The sequence below is a fragment of the Patagioenas fasciata genome, chromosome 25 (genome assembly GCF_037038585.1).
Source record: "Patagioenas fasciata isolate bPatFas1 chromosome 25, bPatFas1.hap1, whole genome shotgun sequence".
Lineage (NCBI taxonomy): Eukaryota > Metazoa > Chordata > Aves > Columbiformes > Columbidae > Patagioenas > Patagioenas fasciata.
Genome location: NC_092544.1, coordinates 1,733,582 through 1,743,692, shown reverse-complemented (window position 1 = coordinate 1,743,692; position 10,111 = coordinate 1,733,582).

Here is a 10,111-nt window from a genome sequence, read left to right as displayed (position 1 = left end):
GAAAAAAGATGGTCTCAGCTGATACTTACTCATTCTATAAGTATTTTAAGTTTTGCGAGTTAACCACAGCTTCTTTCTAGCCACGCTTTAGCAGATGAGGGTTTTTCCCCCCTCTCCTTAAAACTGTCTCCATAGAGGTCTGCATTGCAAAGCCAGCCATAACACTTGAGGGTTTTTAAAGGGTCATGCTCACAGGGCCAGACACATATATTCCGTTATGACTGTTGAACTTATAAAAATGTGTCATTTTGAATTGTGAGGATGAAGTATAACACAGTGAGATATGTTCAGTTTCCTCATGCCTTAAGAATATTTTGTTCGCTGTATAGTTACCACACACTTATTTCTGCGAGGCATGCTGCTTCTTGTACGTGTCAGCTGAACCGACAGCGGCCCCGTCCAGAGACGGATGATGAACCTCCCGCTGTGCTGGCAAACAGACACTCAACCAGATCTGACTTTCAGTGCTAACAGGCACGGACATTGAACTTTGCAAATGAAGCCTTGCACTGAAAGAATGCGTCCAAAAGGCCCAAAGCTTCATACTCCAACTTGTAATCTCTGCCTCTCAGCTCGAGCAAAGCAGCTTTCTCACTTGGCCTTGTTCTTTCCAGATCTTTAATTCAAATCGTGAATTAAAGAACCATTTGAAGTGAGAAAAGACACAATCTGACTAACTGTAACACTCTGAAAAATCAAGATGGTTTTTATTTCATAGAAGAGTAATGTGATTCCCTCATGAAACAGAGACTTTAGTTTCTCAGAAACATACCATTACATTGGATAAGAGCTTTTTCATATACACATTGAAACTACTGAAATTATTTTGTATGTTGAACCCTATTTCTTTGTAGTAACATATATTCTCCTAGTTAATTTATCTAACCATCGACTTGGAAGGGAAACGGGGAGAATGCCATGGACTGTGTCCCCGAATTGGAAGGATGACAATAACTGTGGCACTGGACACCTTCCTGTGAAACCTCAGCTGGGTGTTCCTGCTCCATGGGGGGATTGCACTGGATGAGCTTTCTAGGTCCCTTCAATCCCTGACATTCTGGGATTCTGTGATATTGCAAATCTGAAGGGATAATACCACATGACTTTAAATACAAAGTCTTTACAAACATTTTTTCTGCCTTTGGAAATCTTAAAAATGTAACATTTTGCTACATGGGCATTTAAAATATAAAGTAATGCAAGATTTCTTCTCTCCCAACAGGTAGATTAAGTAGATGTAGCTATGTAAGCATGCTAGTGCACAGTACTTCATTCAAAGACAGGTGAAGTTGTCTTGTATGTGGATCTCTACACCACCACTAGAAAAAAACAAACTGCAGTTAAGAAAACGGCCGGCTAGTAATATATTTAAAACTCCACCTGACATGAGAAATGAAAGAGAATAAATGTATACGGCTAGTGAAACTTCCAGGGAACTGGAGGAGACTTGAGCACTTTTGCTGACAGTGACTTTGCTGTCAGTGCCGTCTCTCAGGCAGCTGTCAGTCACAGCCCATCCGTCTGTCCCACGGGAGTTGGTTGTGCCTGCAGACAGCTCTGGAATAACCGCTCCTGGGCGGCAGAGCGGCAGACGGAGAGGATCTGTCAATCATTGTCACTAATTATTAACTTCTGTCACTCAGAGCAAGGCAACATCTCTCCGCCTGATCCGCTGTGATTTGATCTGCTGCGAAACCTCAGAGACAGACAGTTCAACCTTTCATTATGTGTCACACACACCGCGCTCTGCTGGGTCAGCCCTGGTGACTCAGTGTTCCAGCAGAATTCTATTTTCGCCACTAAACATTACAGGGAGAAGTCGACACGAAGGGCACGCTCTGCGTTCAAATGCAGCGGTCACTCATTTTCTGTAAGCATTTTGAAGCGAGAGAAGCATGGAGGTATCAGTCTGCCACATTTTAAGCAAGGGGAAGCAAAAGAATCTCAATATAAACCAAGTAACTCAAATTTTCACAGGATAATCTGCCTCTTGTAATTTACTAAAATGTTAATTATCTTGTCTCAAAAGACTTACTCTGAAAAGAGGCAACTTATTCACAATTTAATTCGCAATTATTCACAACAGTTAGTGAGGTTAGGGAGGCAGAGCAGACAAGAAGGGTCAGCCCTTCCCTTTCCACTGGCCAGAGAGATGACTGGAAATCATCATTGATGATTTCTGATTGATCATACGTTTACCTGCATTTTCAATCCTGGAATTACGGGTACTTTTATTAAAATTCCTGCCAACAACATTGGCCACGCTCACTAAAGAAAAAAGATCAATAAGCAAAACATATTGCTGCAGGAAAAGCGTATTCTTATTTCTTCATATTTTCAAGGATACATGCGATATCCCTCTAGAAATTCTACTGAGCCAGGGCAAGGCAGTATCCCAGCCCCGGTCTCAGCACCTCCCTCCCTAAAAACCCACCCACGTCAAGCTGTGAGACCATGGGACTATTTCTATTTCTCCGGTTTAGACCCTGACCATCTGCTGTCATTACTGCTCAAAGTACATTTAATTTCCTTTCATAACCTTGACAACAAGAGCCACTAACAGTATTTTAGTTGAAACTTCTATAAAATATTACAATCAAATCAATTGCATTAACACATTTGAACCTCTAAGTTCAACACAGTGGAAAACACAATACTACTTTATTACATCAGCTGTCTGGTCATATATAAATCTTTTATAACCAAAACCAAAGGTACTGAGAGTACTATTTACCCAGAGTCAGCAAAAGGAATTATCTGACAGCTGAAAATGAAAAGCCACTAATAAGCATTAAGGTGTATTGAAAAGTTTAAACAATGTGATTACGGAAACTTTTGCAATAGTAAGGAGGGTATGTGATTCTATCTTACCTTGCTAACAAAATTCCTTTGGGTTTTCTTATTCTGTTATACAATAACTAAACTGGAATATTACGTTAAACAAGTCTCACATTCTACCTGTATTCAGAACATATTTAAAATTAAGAGAGAATGTTCTTTCAGCATATTGCACTTCACTAAAGAATTCATATTTTCACTCAAATTACTTGCCCAAAGCAATAAACAGAACAGAAGGAAAGTCAAACTGCAAATATACACTTGGTTTAGAAAATAATTTTCTGAATCTCATCAGCTCATGTTTCCAAGCAAGAAACTAGAAGTTCCATGAACCCATAACTGTTGTCCCTGACGTTGTTGTGAGCACAAATAAGTTTTACTGGCTCGGTCATGTACACAGGCATAAAAACCAACACATTTCCCTCCTAGATCTTCAAAAAAAGGAACTATGAGACTCAGAAGAACCATTCAGCAGTAGATTTACAAGTGGGACCTACGACCCTAATCCCAAACGCTCTCCTCAGGCTGGCTCTGATGGGTTCCCAAATTCCCAGTGCGTCCAAGTTTCCAATGCGCAAATTCCGAAGTCCCTTGAATTTCTGCCTGTCAATAGTGGGTGTAAGTGAACTTCGCCTGGTTGTATTCTGTATCAAAAAAAAGGCCAACCTGCCTCTGTTGTTTAATGAAGTCAGGCATCGGAATCCTTAAGCCCATCATTTTCTCTGGCATTTGCTATTTGCTAGTTCAAGCCATTCAGTAAGCAGGCTGTTGCAGAGCCCAATAGCAGGCACTGGGCCTTTTCTCCAAACGGCACAATAAAAATGAGATGCTTAACACTGGACTCTCTGTGTCAAAATAAAGACACAAGATTCTGCCAATATTACAGTTCCCATGCTGCCACTATAATGATGGAGAGCAGCACCCAAAGAGTATTCATTCAAGTAATGCCTTTCCTGGGCTAACTGGAAAATATTATTCTAATGCTGAAAATCAACATCCTGCCCTGTCCAAGTCAGAGAAATATTTTACAAAACAAAAGGTCAGAGTTGCAGCAGTTCCAGAAGGACGTTTTATTCTTCCCCAGAGAACTGAGGCCAGTAATAATGATAATAATTTGTATTATTGTAACAACAACATTTCAGACTGAATAAGCTGGGAAGCTTTGTGCCCTCACAGAAACGCATGAGACTCAATAAGTCTTAATGTTTGATTCTGAATCTGTCTGTCAGGAAACAAGCACAAGCCTTCAGCAGCCGCGGTGTGATTAGTCTCGCAGTCACTCCAAGGAGCTCTCAGCTTCTCAGCGTGAGGTTCTCCTGCATCGCTGCTCCGAGCCTTTAGGCGAAGGATTCTAATAATGAGTCACAGCGCCTTGACTGAGCCCACACTTCTGCTCTGCTGAGCCGCTTGCTGAGAGGCTGCACGCTCCCGCATTAGCATTTTACAGCTTGCCCTTTTTTAAAATATGTTATTTCTTCTTTTGTGTTCCTTTTCCTTCTTCCAAATGCTCAGTGCATTTCAGTAACAGTACTTAGTGCTACCACCAGGACAGAAGCCATATGCTCATGTTTAATAACCTTCTGGTGTGAGGTGCTCATAAAACTTAAGGCAGAGTGTTATGTAGAAAAAATAAGATAAGATAGAGTCTTCTGTCACATCCTAATAAATAGGTGTAGACATCCTCCTTCACACCAACAGAGGTTACAAAGGTAAAATATTTTACACATTTCTCTTTCATCAATGGTATTTTGCAGAATTAAAAAGAAAAGAAAAAAGGTGATTCATTTACTTAGCTCCACCCTAGGAACTAGGATTTAAAAGCTCTTTTGATGGAGGAACGCTGTTGTAGGCATTGAAGCAAAAAATCACTGGGTTTTTTTCCTGTTGTCTTGAAAACAGGTTTTCAAAACTTCCCCAACAATTTTTCCATTCATTTACTTTTGACAGATTTCAGTGACCCTCCTGTCTCTTCAAACATGACCACCTTCCCTGTCACTGCTCCTGGCAATGAATCATTCACATACAAACACAGCTGCACAATGAATAAACCTAAGGCTTTCTCCTGCTCCTTGAGTTCTGTGGTTTTTTTTATTTGTTCGGGTGACCATGCATTTCTCAAAGTCAAAACAACAGCAGGTTTTGAAGGTTTTCAATATTACCAAGGCAGCTTGTCAGTTGGAAAGCAGCTTTGAAAATTCTATGAAAACAAATAACTTAAGAAAGTCAAATGTAAACCTCGTGATGGGTTTTTCTTAACGTCAGAAGACTGAGATTTGGCTTTTTTTATTTAAAGTGAACTGAACATTTATGCTCATTCTACTACTTGAGAAGCTGTGTGACCTAATTGCACTGGATTTCCTCTGCATTTTTTCATCCCTAGGAGGGTTCCGCAGTACAATTCTGTGTAAAATTATAGTTCTTATTCACTAACAGGTTCATGTATTCTTTAAGACTGATGTGCGGTGAGCCATTACAAGCTAAGCTAAGTTGACAGACTCTATTAAAGTGCAGCACTGTCATGGAAACTGATCTTAACACAAGTGTATGTGACGGATACCAATTACTTTGCTCTTTTTCATAAAAACTCTGCATGACACAGGAGTTATTATGAATGACTGATAAGATCACTGAATGCTTTACATCATGATTTTCAAACATGATTCATCCTTAATCACAGAGTCAGCGTAACTGCTTATCTACCACATTATGACCTGTGGTTTGCAGAAGAGGCAGATTAAACCAGTCACCTCCTAAGCAAAGTTACTATCAGACTGTGCTAATTGTCACTTACGGAAACTGGCATCTTTCTTCATGACAGTAGAAGGATGTTTAATGATCTTAACATCTCCCCTTCAGAGGCATTAACTTATTAGACAAGCGAGTCTTTTCCAGAAAGCAATTATTTTAATCAATGCTAAATTGTATAAGTTATTATCCCTTAACAACTGTCTTTAAAAGAAATTAAGTACCGAGTTGTTTCTAAACACCACAATATTGCTGCTACAGTCAAAACGAGGGCACTTATGGAGAAAACCCCACTTTCTGTACTTCAGAACACTGGGGTGGATTAGAAGGGGGTGGTCAGTAGGTCAGAGAGGTTCTCCTGCCCCTCTACTCTGCCCTGGTGAGACCACACCTGCAATATTGTGTCCAGTTGTGGCCCCTCAGTTCCATAAGGACAGGGAACTGCTGGAGAGAGTCCAGCGCAGGGCAACAAAGATGCTGAAGGGAGTGGAGCATCTCCCGTGTGAGGAAAGGCTGAGAGACCTGGGGCTCTGGAGCTTGGAGAAGCTGGATGAGCTTTTGAGGTCCCTTCCAATTCCTGACATTCTGTGATTCTGTGAAAAATAAGCAGTTTTTTGATAAAAAGAAAAATGTATTAGGAAATATTTTCAATTCTCTGAAACAAGCTAGTATTAATTCTCCTCCTGCCCAGTACCACAAGATGTAACAGCTCACAGTTTTTCACAGCACGTTTTCAATTATATAGTCATATATCAACATTTTTGCTCATAAATGCTTAAGTACATTGCAAATATGCAAATATGTAAAAAACATGACTATTTAAATAAACTTTCTCCCTTACAGCTCTACTAGACTCTCTTTGTGTAATAGATTGTTTAAAAGAGAACAAGACAGCCATCTAGAGGGCAAGATCACAAGGGGACACTAAGTGACCACTCACTGTAAACCAGAAAAAACCCAGGCTAAACAGATGTGAATCTAAGGGAAAAGGATCTACATTACTCCTCCACTGTCCTGTCTTCCTCTGGGGCCTCAGCAGCAGGGGGCTCCTCAGGACAGCCTCCGGCAGAATAGACAGAGACAAAGAAGGCGTTCAGTAACTCTGCCTTCTCTGGATCTTCTGTCTCCAGGGCACCCACCTCAGTCATCAGTGGGCCTACACTGCCTCTGCTGTTAGTTTTATCTGCCACGTATTGGAAAAAGCTCTTCCTGTTGTCCTTGACCCCTCTCACCAGTTTAATTCTAAGGAGGCCTTAGCTTTCCTAGTTGCCTCCCTAGACCCTCTCACAACAGCCTTATATTCTCCCCAAGCGGTCAGCCCCTCCTTCCATGATCTAGAAACTCTCCTCTTTCACTTGAGCACACCCAGTAGTTCCCTGTTTAACCACGCAGGTCTCCTGGCTCGCTTCCTTGACTTCCTACGTGTCAGGATGCTCTGATCTTGTGCCTGGTAGAAACAGTCCCTGAACACTGACCAACTCTCTTGGGCCCCTTTACCCCTTGCCCATGGCATTTCACCCACCAATTGCCTGAAAAGGCCAAAGTTTGCCCTGCTGAAATCCAGGGTTGCAATTCTGCTTGCTATTCTGTTCCTGCCACAGGAGATCCTGAACTCCACCATCTCATGGTCGCTGCAACCAAGGCAGCCCTCAACCTTTACCGCTTCAACCAGCCCCTCCTTGTCAGTGAGGATGAGGTCCAGCAGGGCACCTCTTCTGGTCGGCTCCTCCACTCTTTGAATCAGAAAGTTACCATCAAGGCACTGGAGGAACCTCCCAGACTGTGGCTGCCGGCCGAGTCATCCTTCCAACAAACATCAGGGAAGTTCAAATCCCCCACCACAACCAGGGCCTGTGATTGTGAGGCTGCTCTCAGCTGTCTGTAGAGGCCTCATCAACTTCCTCACCCTGATCTGGTAGCCTATAATAGACACCCTAGGTGGCCTATAATAGACCTGGGACTTCAACATAATTCACTTCATCAATAACCCTGACCACCCAAAGTGACAATTTTCTCCTTTTAGGAAGGTAATATACAGGAAGTCCATATTTTTATAAGAGCAAAATGCTTTCCACTATATGGTACATCAGTCTGAAAAATTCAAAGTACTGGTCCATAATTAGGAATAAAATGTCAGTTTTGTCCAGCTTCTTTACTACATTACTGTATCTCCTTCTCCCTGGTGCCGGTGCAGAACAAAACACAACACAAAAAGGCAACTAAACCAGCAATGAGCTTCCTTACTACAGTATCATAAACCAGCATTTATGGCCACAATGCCCATAGCAGTTCATAACTGGTAAGTTGTAAACCTTCACAATAACTCATAGAAGCAGGAGTTCCAAGTGGAACATCTTTATAAGTAGCTGCTTCTTGCTACATCAGAAAACTGGATTCATTTGAGCATTACAGTGGGAAAGGATTCTGGATAATTCTTACTGTTTACTCAGATCAATTCCTGGCTGTGGTAAAGCTGAATGCAGTTCTATTAGCACAGCTGGTTCAGAACAAATGTTACAGATTAAGAAAAATGTGCAGAAGAACCACTTTATCATTTGAAGAAAGTACAGATAAAACTCTTTCTTGAGTTTTGATTCAGACAGGGCAGAGGGAAGACTGGGGGGGGAAACAAATAATTAATCAGCAATGCTCCTCCCTCTCTCTGGACCGATGCTCTTAATTGTTCTTAACACAGCAAGTCCCCTATGACCACTTCCGGCCTTTCTTACGCCTCTTACAGGTACCTGGCATATGTTTCATTATACGGGGGCAAACGCATACAAAATTCCCTCACATCTCTTGTCATTTCCACAATATGGAGTAAAGATCTTGAGCTGTCACTCAGAAATTGGGGGGTGAATGGGGTACAGAGGAACTTTTAATTTTACTGTGGACTGCTCTAGGAAAAAGTCTGCAGCAGACCGTTCACACCAAAACGTCTCATCTGGATTCCGATGACCCCAAGGCATCCCACACCTTCCCTTTGTCTCACATCCAACACGAAGAGCAGATGACCCGCTTACCGGCACCAGCAAGAAATAATCTTTGAATTAAATCCAAGAGTGCTCTTTACAAGGTTCCTTCCACTGGTCTTCTAACGATGACCTCTTCCCTAATTCTGCAATGGTTTCAACCAGCTTTTCAATCATTGGTATAGCTATAAAAAGCAAAACATCTCCTCCTAACCCCATTATAATGAAAGCTTTAAATTTTATTATTCATTTTTAATGGGAAGGAGTTAAACTCCCTCAGGAACCATAAAAGGTAGGGTTTTGATCTATCAGCTAATGGAAGGTTGCTATAGCAGTCAGATAAAGGGTCTACCTTGTACTTGGATGACTAGAGAAAGACAGAGGTTGCTTGTTATTATTATTTTTTTTAAATAATTATTTCATTTTAAACAGAACTATTTTAGGAGTTCTTCTGTTGCTTGGTGTGGTTTCTGTTTGTTTTCTTAATGTGCACAGCACCGGGAGGACGGGGAGATGTAAAACAAATAAAAAGAATATGCTTTACCTGAGATAGAACCACGGCCCTTGACGAGAGCTTGAAGACGACGGTTTTCCATGGCTGTTCTGTTCGAAGAGGTTCCTCAGTCTTCGAGGAAAAAGCACAAACGCCTCCGAGCTCGCCCTGCGACGCAGCAGCAACTGAGCAGGTGCTGGTCCCAAGTGAAGCCGACTTGAGACAGAAAGGGAAAAAGGTGGCTTCGGGAAACATTTTTAAGTCCTCTTGTAGACGTGTTACCAGAGTGCCACCTATCGCGGGGAAAAACAAAAAAACATCACGGTATTCTACACTGAAGGGTGTAGAAAATCTTTGGTAAATGAGGAAACCCCCGCACTCAGCGCTCCGAGCCCGCCCGGCCCGTCCTGAGACCGCTCGAACGTTCTGGACTGCGGCGGCGCGCGCTTCCCGCCCTTCAGGTGCGCGGCGGCGCGAGGGCGGCTCCCGGACAGTGACGGACGCGGCCGGAAACCGCCGAACGCACGAGTGCCTCTGCCGCCATTCCAGCGACCCCTGCTGGCCGGGGCAGCCACACCGCGGGGCCAGAACCGCGCTCCCGCCTCACACCGGGACTCCCCCCGCACCTGGACTCTCCTCACACCGGGACTCCCCCCGCACCTGGACTCTCCTCACACCGGGACTCCCCTCTCACCTGGACTCTCCTCACACCGGGACTCCCCCCGCACCTGGACTCTCCTCACACCGGGACTCCCCTCTCACCTGGACTCTCCTCACACCGGGGACGTCCCTCACACCGGGACCCTCCTCACGGCGGGGACTCCCTTCACACGGCGCCGTTCCCACTGCCGAGGGACAACACCCCACGCAGACACCTCGAAGCTTTGACAGGAATCTTGGAGACGCTGCCTTAGTTTCCAACAGAAAGAGATTTTATTCCTCCTCCCTGCAGCCTGGTCGCCTTTTCCCCCACACCCGCCCCTGTCTGCACCTTCTTTTCTCCTCAGAAGCTCAAAACCTCAGTCGTGTGCAAAGAAGACTGCAGAGCATCTGTACCAGTACA